A 10850-nucleotide genomic window follows, 5' to 3' on the forward strand; every position below is an offset into this window, starting at 1 on the left:
ATCACTAATCAATTCTTTGGAATATAAAAACTAAGTGATAATATTCTCATATAAAAATGAGGCTACTATATTGATAGTATCAGTTTTTGTTGCCACCGCCTTAATCCATTTTATTACATAATTCGTTGCTACCAAAATATATTTTTTTTGTCCATTTTGTGATGCTAGTGCAATTAGTCCTACAAAATCAATATCCCATTTTTTAAATGGTGTTTGTGCCAAAATTGGTATCAATAGCATGGCAGAAGTTCTAATAGGTTGATCAATTTTTTGACAAAGATCACAATGTTAGATATATTGGTTTGCATCCAAAAATATTATTGGCCATCAATATTCAATCATTAAAGCTTTACGAGCAATATTATCATCGATAAAATATCCACCACAATTATCCAAATGGCAGCCTTCCAATATGATATGTACTTCACTTTGAAAGATATAACAAAGTTAAATTCCATCCCATCTTTGCTTATACAAGGCGTCATTAATCATTATATATGGCATATTTTTTATAATCAAGCATTTCTTAAGTTTCTCACTATATGTAGGTAGAAATGTTTAAAATGTCAAATACTAAATCAATTATTTGGGTGTAATCATGTCGACCACAAATAATTCTACATCAAATAGGGCATCATTGATAGGCTCATTATCTAGTATATTGGATGAACGAGACATATAGTGTGCATTGATATGTTTCTTTCTTGGTCTGACATTGATAGTAAAGATAAATTCTTAAAGTAGTAATATCCATTGAGTAATGCATCCACTCAATTAAGGTTAATTAATCATATATTTAAGAATATTGTGATCAATATGAAACATGAATGCATAACCAAGTAAATAATGCTAAAATTTTTGAATAGAATAAATCATTTCCAAAGCTTCCCATTTGGTTGTAGTATAATTTTGTTCTGCTACAACCAAATGTCAACTAACATAATATATTGGATGATCCAAACCCTTGTTATCTTTTTAATTTAACATGGATCGAATAGCAATATTGGATGCATCAACATAAATATGAAATAGTTTCGTCCAACAAGGTACAACTAGTACTGGTGCAGACAACAATTTTTATTTCAATTCTTCAAACGTAATTGTACATTTTTCAGTCCAAATTAGACTAGATCCATTCAATGGTGGTTTCTTTAAGAAATTAGTTAAAAGGTGATATATGGCTACAAATGAATGAATAAATCGTCAATAATAATTGACATGGTCGACAAAATTACAAACATCTAATACCATTTTTTGCTTTAATAAAGCTAATATATGAGTAATTTTATCCGAGTCAGTAATAATACCAACAAGTAAGATGATGTGTCTTAATAATTTATCAGATAGTACTCCAAATTGGCATTTCTTTGAATTCAAAGAGATCTTTATAATGGCCACATTGATCCAAAAACTTACTAAGATATTTCAAATGATCAATCTTTGTACTAAATGTATAAAAATCATCTAAAAATATCTCCATCAAATGTCATAAATGATCCTGAAAAGCTTACGTCATTATCCTTTGAAACATGGTTGGGGCATTACATAATCCAAATGGCATAACTTTATAAACAAAGGTCTTCTAGTCTGTAGTAAAAGTAGTCTTTAACTAGTCTTCTTCTACAATTTTAATTTGATAGTAATCCAAAAATCCATCTAAAAAGAAATAACATTCATGCCAAGTTACCACATCTAGGATACTATGTATAAAAGATAAAGGAAAATAATCTTTCTTAATAGCCACTTTTAATTTATAAAAATCTTGGCAAATTTGGATTTTTCCATTCTTCTTTGGTATCATCACAATTGGTAAAATCCATTTATTATATGAGACTAGATAAATAAAACCCATATGAAGAAGTTTGTATAATTCCTCTTTCACCAAAAGAAAATATTTTGGATTGAGTCAATATTGTCTTTGACAAATTGGTGTAGGATTCTCATCCAAAATAATTTGACACTCACAAATTTCAGTAAGAATGAAATAGCATGACCAAAGTTTGTTGTATCCTCTACATATACTAAATATTCTTTGGGTCTTCTACATTGGTATAACATGTCTTACTTTTGCATGTCGATTGGGTCATCAAGTACTATATGAATACATTCCACTCGATTTACAAGAAAATCTTGTGGGCCTAGATTATTATTCTCTATCTTATTATGCAGCTAGATTTGCTGGCTTTAGTTATTAAAATTAAACGGAGGATTGCATTACTAATATGTATGTCTCGACTACTTACAATTTCTACATACTAGAGCATGTTCATTACTAGCTCTTAAATTAGGACATTCACTAGCATAATGTCTTAATTGCTTACAACGATAACATCAAAGTGGTCTTCTTTCAATTCCATCAATAATATTGGCTGTTTCTATTGGTATATATTGATGGGGCCTATTCTAGGTTGGATGGATAAATGATCTCGACTGTCCAGTTGGTACTATTGAATCTGAAATTGTTTTTTGAATGGATGGATATTGAGAATTTTTTTGTTGATTTTGCTCAATACCTTGAGAATTGGGTCCACATTCTTGATTATAAATAGAATTTTGAAAATTCAAAAAATTCCTATTTTGTTTATTTGAACAATTTCTACTCCAACCAAATCTATTTCTTGTCTGGACTTAATTAACATTCTACAAAGTTGGTTGAATCATGGTTTGATTAGTGAACTATTGTTACTTTTGTAAATTCCAACAATTGATGGTCGCATCCTTATCTCTACAAAATGTATATTGCACAATCATTTGGAGTGGTGAAAATATTTCATTACCAAATGGCCTTATCATTTACAATTACTGCACCAAATATTGAGATGCATATTAATCGATTTATGCCTCTTCTCCTTATCTTTTGCTAGATTAACAACCAATTTGTCTATCTTTTTTGTCAAAGTTAACAACAAAGCCTCATTTGGATCCTTCGATACTATTTTATTAAATAATACTTTCATTGATATTGGTTTTTGATATAGGAAGTATAGAGAATACGAAACTATTGTTGTTAGTGGTACAATCTACAATGAGATAGCATTAACTATTTTTTTATAGATTAGTACTAAGATTTGCATCATAATCAATCATTCTTGGATAATTGTCCACTGCTTCATTCCAAGCTCTCATTTGATAACGTCCTTGAGATGGAATCATTGTGGCTCTTGTAATTAGAAATTGATCATAATGATATTCTTTCCATATCTTAGCTCGCTCAAGTATTGATCTGGATCTCTACCAGGCAAACCTCTAAAAGTACGTAATGGAGCTAAGCTAGTTATGCGATTGTCCACTGCACCTATTTGGACTGTAATTAGAACTGTTGGATCCCCCGCTGCCATTGAAGATGATAATGCTCCACTTAATTCTTTATTAAAATAAATACTTTCTTCTTTAATTGTCTTTTCTAGACTTTCTAGCCTCTTTAATTTGCTTTTATTATCCACAAATAATTTTATTGATTGAATTGGAAGTGAAATGATGGATTTTGAATTACACTAAATTAGTCCTTATTGGCAAGCAATTTATGCTTTTTAAGCAATCGATCTTACTAGAATTGGCTATATTGATTATTAAAAAAGTACCAAATAGAGTATCCAATTTTTGTGTGCGTCTTTCAATATCAATTAATACGCTCAAGAGATACGTTAAACTATTGATAGATTTTTTTGCAAATGCTCTTGATAATTTTTTTAATGATATATATGTCTAAAATATTAAAGGTCTGTTAGGTTTTAGGTATGCTTGGATATGCCCACAGGCATACAACCATGGTTTAATCCAACTTTGTGGATGCTTCTTTTTTAGATTATATTCTTGCTTTTCTAGCAAAAAACTTCTTACTTGTGCTCTCTCTTGTCTTTCTTTTAATTGGTGTGTTTTATTTAGTGCAATGTTCTCATTCTTATTAAACATAATCTTTTATCATATAATATTGAAATTGCTTTCTATCTCCAATCTAATTATATTTTTGACTTCAATTTTGAACCAGCATCAATTTTATAACCTCTTTGTGAAACATCCAAAACCACTCATTTGGTAGTTAATTCCTAACACTCAATACTATTATTAATTTTTGGCAATGGCGCCAAAATATAATTTTCATTTTATTTATTCTTCAAATACCTTCTTAAAATAAACCTGTAAAGAAAAATTCAAATACAAGAAAAGACTATTTGCATGAGTTTACATATTAGGGTCACACAATTAATTGTCTTTTGATCTCTTAAAAACATCCAAATAAGCTACAATGCCTTCCACATTCAATCAATTCTTCTTCTAATAAATTAAATATTACAATTGATAATTCTATCTTATGCATTCACTATCTCTTCTTTTTTCTAAACTTATTACAATAATATGTAATACTATACTATCTTAAAAGACTGCATAAAATATTCTATAATCCAATTATTGGAATTCTCCAAAATTAACTGTCATTTCCAATAATCTACTTCACACAATTCCAGACTCCACAGACTTCTTCTTATGGAACACTCTCAACTCTCGATAATAAATGTATTATAATTCTTCCAATCATATCCATACTTCACAAACATCTTCAATTATTGACTTTCCAATTCTCCACTTATAATTTAGTACACAAGAAATTCAATTTTTCATTTGACATCATATAAATCAAATCTTTTTTTTATTACAAAATTATACTTCATATAATATCTATCCATTATCTTTCTTCTACATTAAAAAAAAAAAAAAAAAAAAAGAGGTAGCATCAAGCTTATCCTAGCTCATGACTATTATAGTCTGGCCCATTCTACTTCTTCTTCAACTAATTTATACTTATCCCGAAATAAAAATTCCAACCAAAATTTCTTACTTAATTGCTTATCTCAACTAAATTATCCATCCTACCTCTTAAATTGATTGCCCTATGGATGATAAAATAATTTTATCAATATCTAATCAATGTCTTAGAAAAATCAATTTCTACCCATTCTATAATGCTTTTCAATTATACAAAGTGTGAGCACAATTAATAGCTTCAATGGTTAGAAATAATTAATTTTATTATTTTTAATATATTTTTATTAATTTTAATGTTAATATGATTAACTTATGGATCTATATTAGTCTTTTAGTTAATTATGACTTAAATTATAGTTTTAGGTTATTAATTAGATAGATGTTTTTAATTATTAGATTAAGTGATTTTCAAAAACTCTAAAATAGTAAGTTTAGAAGGTTTATGATTTCTTTTTTTTATCTGATTTATATCCTCTTTTATTACTAAAATTAGAAATTTAGTAGAATTTTTCTTTTAACTTTTAGAAATTATATCTTGAATTAATCTACAATCTTAGTTTTCAACTCCAAGGCTAATTCCAAATTTGACTATGGTTAAAAAATTCTTTAAGTCTAATTGCTCTATCTTCCAATTTAATTTTTAAGATTTTTTTAAGGTTAAATTTTATGCCAAAATTTAAATGGATTAAAAATATAAAGTCTAATTGTTAAAATAATGATGATTTCTAGAAGATGGAGGTGAGCTAATTTTTGTTGTGGAATACTTCTCTTAGTGATATGAATCACTCTTTGGAGTTGAAAATTAGAGAAAAAGAAAAAGATTACAAGTATATTAATTCAAGTTTAAATTGTAATTGGGTCTCGGATTTACTAAGAATTAATGTTTAAGGGAGCTTAAATTAAAAAATGGTGATCATGATGGCTTGATGGCAAGTACCCTTACTGATCTCTAAGTAGATTGGATAAAATTAGAATTATAACTTATAACTAAATTAAAAAATTAATTAATTTATTAAGACTAATTTATAACTAAATTAATAAATTAATTAGTTTTTATGATTTAGAACTTGGATTTGGACTTATGAATAGTCAAAATTAGAATAAAAATATGTTTTAGAAATATGAATGGTGTTAGTTTTATCAAAAAGGTGTTAGTTTTTGAGTTATAGGTATTTCCAGCCTTATAATCGGATTTAGGCTTAGAGTGATTGTGGATCCTTGATCTTGGTTAGGAATTTTTTGATTTGGATGGTGGAGATGTAGCTGCTACCTTTGGGCCTCCTCCCACCTGATTAAGAGGGCTTAGGTGGCTGAACTCCCTCTCTCTCTTCCTCCTTTTGTAAGGCAAGGCCTTGCCAAATTGTTTCTAGGCTTTTAATTGAAGAAAATTTTCTTCTACCTTGTCACTATCCTCGTATTTTTTTCTCTCAGTCACCCAATTTTTTATGCTTTAGAGCAATATTTGGTGCATATATTATTCTAATTATCAGCTTTTCAACAACATAAGCCACAAGTAATTTAAAGCTCAGATGGATTTTTGGCAAATTTCCAAGTGGCAGGGGGTCTATTGCCCTTAGTAGCATAGGAGCGTCAACTTCAAAATTTTTTAACTTGGTGACTTCTAACTCAACTTTAATGTGACTTTTTATTATAAGTGTAATTTGAAGTCTAGTTTATTAAAAGATTTAAATCACTAACTTTCAAGTTATAACAAATGTTTGATGATTTTTAGAGTAAGGACGGATCTGCTACCTCTGTAGTTTAGAACAATTAACTTCGAAAAAACGTAGCTTATTACCTAATTATGTTTTGCTATTGAGTCTTATTTTGAAAAGAAGCTTCCTAAATGTAGTTCTAAGAAAAATTAGAGTTGTTAACTCTAAATGAGTAACCATCTTTTAGTGAATTTATAAGTAGAAGGGATGTATGGCCAAGGCAGCCCAAGTGGCTATACTTGGAAAAACCATATCTCAAGCTTTTCAAATCGGATTGCCATGAGATTTAAGAAAGTAGAAGCATGCTAAATTTAACCTTGATTATACCAAATTTTACATGCATTGAAGTCTCAAGGAATTTTTGGTGAATTTTTAAGTAGAAAGGGTGTCTACCTATAATTTGACATCTCAAGGTATGATATTAATTCCTCTCTAATCATTCTCTAATCACATTCTTTAGCACCTAATCTACTATATTAGCTCTCACTTGCCTTATTATCCTTAATTAATATTATTTAATAATTTTAAAGAATTTTTCACTCATTTCAATAATTAATGATAAAGTTTTATTTTTTCATCCATCTTTATCTTTAAAAGATAAAAGAAAAAATTAACATCATCTTTCCATTTTCACCTTTTACTTTTAATATTAGTTTATAATTTATAATTTTTACCTTTAATTTTTTTTACTCTGGTTATTTTTAAACATTTCATTCAACTTTTAGTTATTAATTCTAACTTCTTTTATTTTATTTTTATCTTTACTTATAATTTTCAGAGTTTAAACTTGATTACATAAAACTTCGAAGGCAATTAACTAATTTGATTATAATGTAAAAGAAATCATAAAAAATTATATACTTAACTTTTTGTATTTGATTAAATTAATTGTGATTGTTATCTCATTTATTTATTTTTATTTATTTATTTTTATTTAGTTATTTAATTCTTTTATATATTTATGATTTAAATGCCTACCTAGGTTAATATTGAATCTTAATCTAAGTCACAATTAAATCATATTGAATTTAAGTGAGGGAAGAAAAAACCGCTCACACAAAGAACCTTGCACTACTTAAAGACAAGCACTTTTGTGCTCTTGAATTTGAATTCGAACTTAGTTCATAATTTCTCCTCTCTAAATATCTACCTAAGGTTTTTTTAGGTAATTTATGCTAAAAGATGTTATTTTTATTTTCTCCTAAAGATGTATGTAATATAAGTCTTGCCAATCTATATTGATTTTTTTTGTTCATGGTATTTTGAAGTAGATAAAAAAATAATTAATTAAAAAATAAAAATATTTAAATTTCTACAACCGTTTTATATTTTATTTATAATTTCTAATAGATTTTTTTGATAATTCTTCAATTAAGCTCTTTTATAATTTATGTCTCATATTATATAGTTGATAAAAAAAAGAATTTCATAATTTATTGTATAAAATTTTTATTATTATTTACAATCTTATACCTTAATGATTTATTTTTTGTCTTAAAATTTAATGAATAAAATTATAAATTATATATTTTATAAAACTTAATATAATATAGAAGAAATATTTTATTATAATATTTTATTACAAAAATAATTTTAAATTAAAAATATAGATAATTAAGATAATTTTTAATTATCTTAATTTTATATAAAACATTTATGAATATATTTATGCATCAATTTTTTTAAGAAAATATATATATTTAATTTATAATCTTTACATGCAACACACAATTATTATAATGAATGATTAGTACTACTTAAGTAAATAAAAATAAAAAAAAGTATGTAAAAATATGTTAGATAGATAATGTCTTTTTTGCATAACTTTGAAAAAAAAATTAGACACAAATTAAAATTTTAAATTTCAAAATATTTGCCACATAGACATTGAAACTTACCTCTTTTTTCCTTGAGACAAGAGAAAAGAAAAAAAAATTATTGCATTTATTAAGTCATTTGAAGTGGTAGTTATAAGATTTATAGGAATCTTTTCATAGATGATACTCTTATCTATTTTTTTGTTTAAGGATTTAATATTGAAAATACTATTAAGCAGATCTTAAAAAAACAATCAAAAAACCTAGAGTATGCAAAAAAGATAGCAAAGATAATTTTAAAAATTACCAAATTATAAAAATAATTTAGATGAAGGAAAACCATAGAATTCCTAATTTTATTTCAATCAAAAGTCAAAATGTAGAAAGCTCTTAAGAACAACTATATGAATTTGTTAGCAATCATTTTCAATCTATGGAATATTATTCTTTATCTTTAAAAGTTAATTTACCACTTAGCCTCTCAAAAATTATTTATCTAGAGGATATGAATAAATAGAAGGAAGAAATAAAAAATTAAGTCTTATAGAGCCATAAGGGATTCTAGTATAAACTTGCATATAAAATTAAAATAATGTAAGAAAAAATGACCTTATTGATAAAAAAATTCAACCAACTTCTATTACTTATAGAATTAAGTAGACATACTTTAGAGTTATGATATGCTTAAGGTAGCCAATCGGATTATATTAGGCGGTTTTGTATTGTATCAGAAAAGCAAAAGCAAAACATTCAAAGGCAACAACTATCTATTCTTTTATATAGAAATTAAGTCAATTTAGAATCTACCTTTCTCCAACAATGCTATAAGTATTTGAGCTAGGGTTTTAAAAACAAATTAAAACTAAGACAAGAAGTACACCACATTTGTGGTAAGAAATTGAATGATATATAGAAATTGGAGAATTAATTATTCTATAAAGATTTATAAGCAATCTAATAAGATGGTTCTTGAAACTTTTTATAAAGAAATTATCAAAATTTCTACAATAATATAAAAAGAACAAGAAGTTCAAGTTCTAATAACATATTGAAACCACCTAACATCTTCTATGACTACAATAACAATGGTCAAAATCAACACTCTTTATTAGATTTAAATACTAAAAAAATATATATTCTTTAAAACTCAAAATAAAATCAATATGTTTAAGAAAATAATGAATAAGATTTAGAAGATGTGAGGTATTTAGAAATGTCTATCAAAGAACTAAATCAACTTATAGAGAATCCACCTTCATCTTTTTATTTTAATTATATCTTTCATGAAGAATCCTCTTATAAAAAAAAGGATCATTCTAATATGTTAGTTGTAGTAATTATGATTACATCCAAGTATATTAATCCTATCCCTTCTACCTCAATAAAGAGTAAGAGTACTTCTGAAAATTCTCTCTATTTATGAAATTTCAATGAAGCTACTAAAGAGGCAATGGTAAACATTGGAGGTTCTAGTGAATTATCTTAAGATCCAAAATACATACTAAATAAGTTATTTAAAGATATAAAGAGATATATCTATACAAAAGTTCTTTTAAAGAAAAGTAGAAAGAATTCAAATTTCTTAATCTTGAGTTAAAACATCAATTATAATTTAAGTGTAAGAAGAATCTACTAATTTATAATCTATAGACTGATTTAAAAAGAATCAAAATAGATATTACAATTGCTTGATTGTTGGAGATTTTTCTAACTATGAAAAAAGTCCTTAAGATAAGAATCTCTATCAAGAGGTATTAAAGGTCTAAGGTTATAATAGCAATCTATATAAAAATTATTCAATAGCTAATTAAAATTAAAATTAGAAAAAGTAATTAAAATTAAAGTTCTTATAGTGAATAAAGTCATATTTTATATAATAGTAGACATAGATAGTAGCTTGAATATTATGCCTATAAAAACTATGATAAAATTAGGATTAACCATTACTAGAACTTTTTCACATATCATTAATATTACTAACCAAAGCCAGGAGATATCTTTGGAGAAGTTTAGTAGTTGTATTATGGATACATACGTTAATTCCAATAACTACTTAGATAATATGAATAGATAAAAGTAGGTAAAAAAAGATTAATTTAATAATATCTTATAGAAAAGCTTTTTAAAAAATTCATAGATATGATATCATGGACATACATATTTATTCTAATATTTATCTATATAATTATATAGAAGTAGATAAAAATAAATTTATTTTATAATATTTTCTAAAAAGCTTTCTAAAAGCTCTATAGATGCTACTTTGACTTCACATATATTTGTAGTTGTTTGATAGGTTAGAAACTTGGTCACCAAGTTAATTACATATTGATAGCTTGCAGAACAAGTTGACTATGAGGCGGACATATAAAAAACTTACCGTGTAAGTTAAAATATGTGTCTTGTAAAGTCAACATATTTTAAAGGTCATATAGGTCATTACCACATAGCTCCTAGTTAAGAGTATATTTAGAGGTAAAAGTGAAGTCTTCTTTACTCTTGTCAATACCTTTTTAGTACTTAGTCTTATTTCAAGACTTTTTAGTCTTTTTGT

This window comes from Physcomitrium patens, chromosome 10 (genome assembly GCF_059467195.1).
Source record: "Physcomitrium patens ecotype Gransden chromosome 10, ASM5946719v1, whole genome shotgun sequence".
In the NCBI taxonomy this organism is placed as follows: Eukaryota; Viridiplantae; Streptophyta; class Bryopsida; order Funariales; family Funariaceae; genus Physcomitrium; species Physcomitrium patens.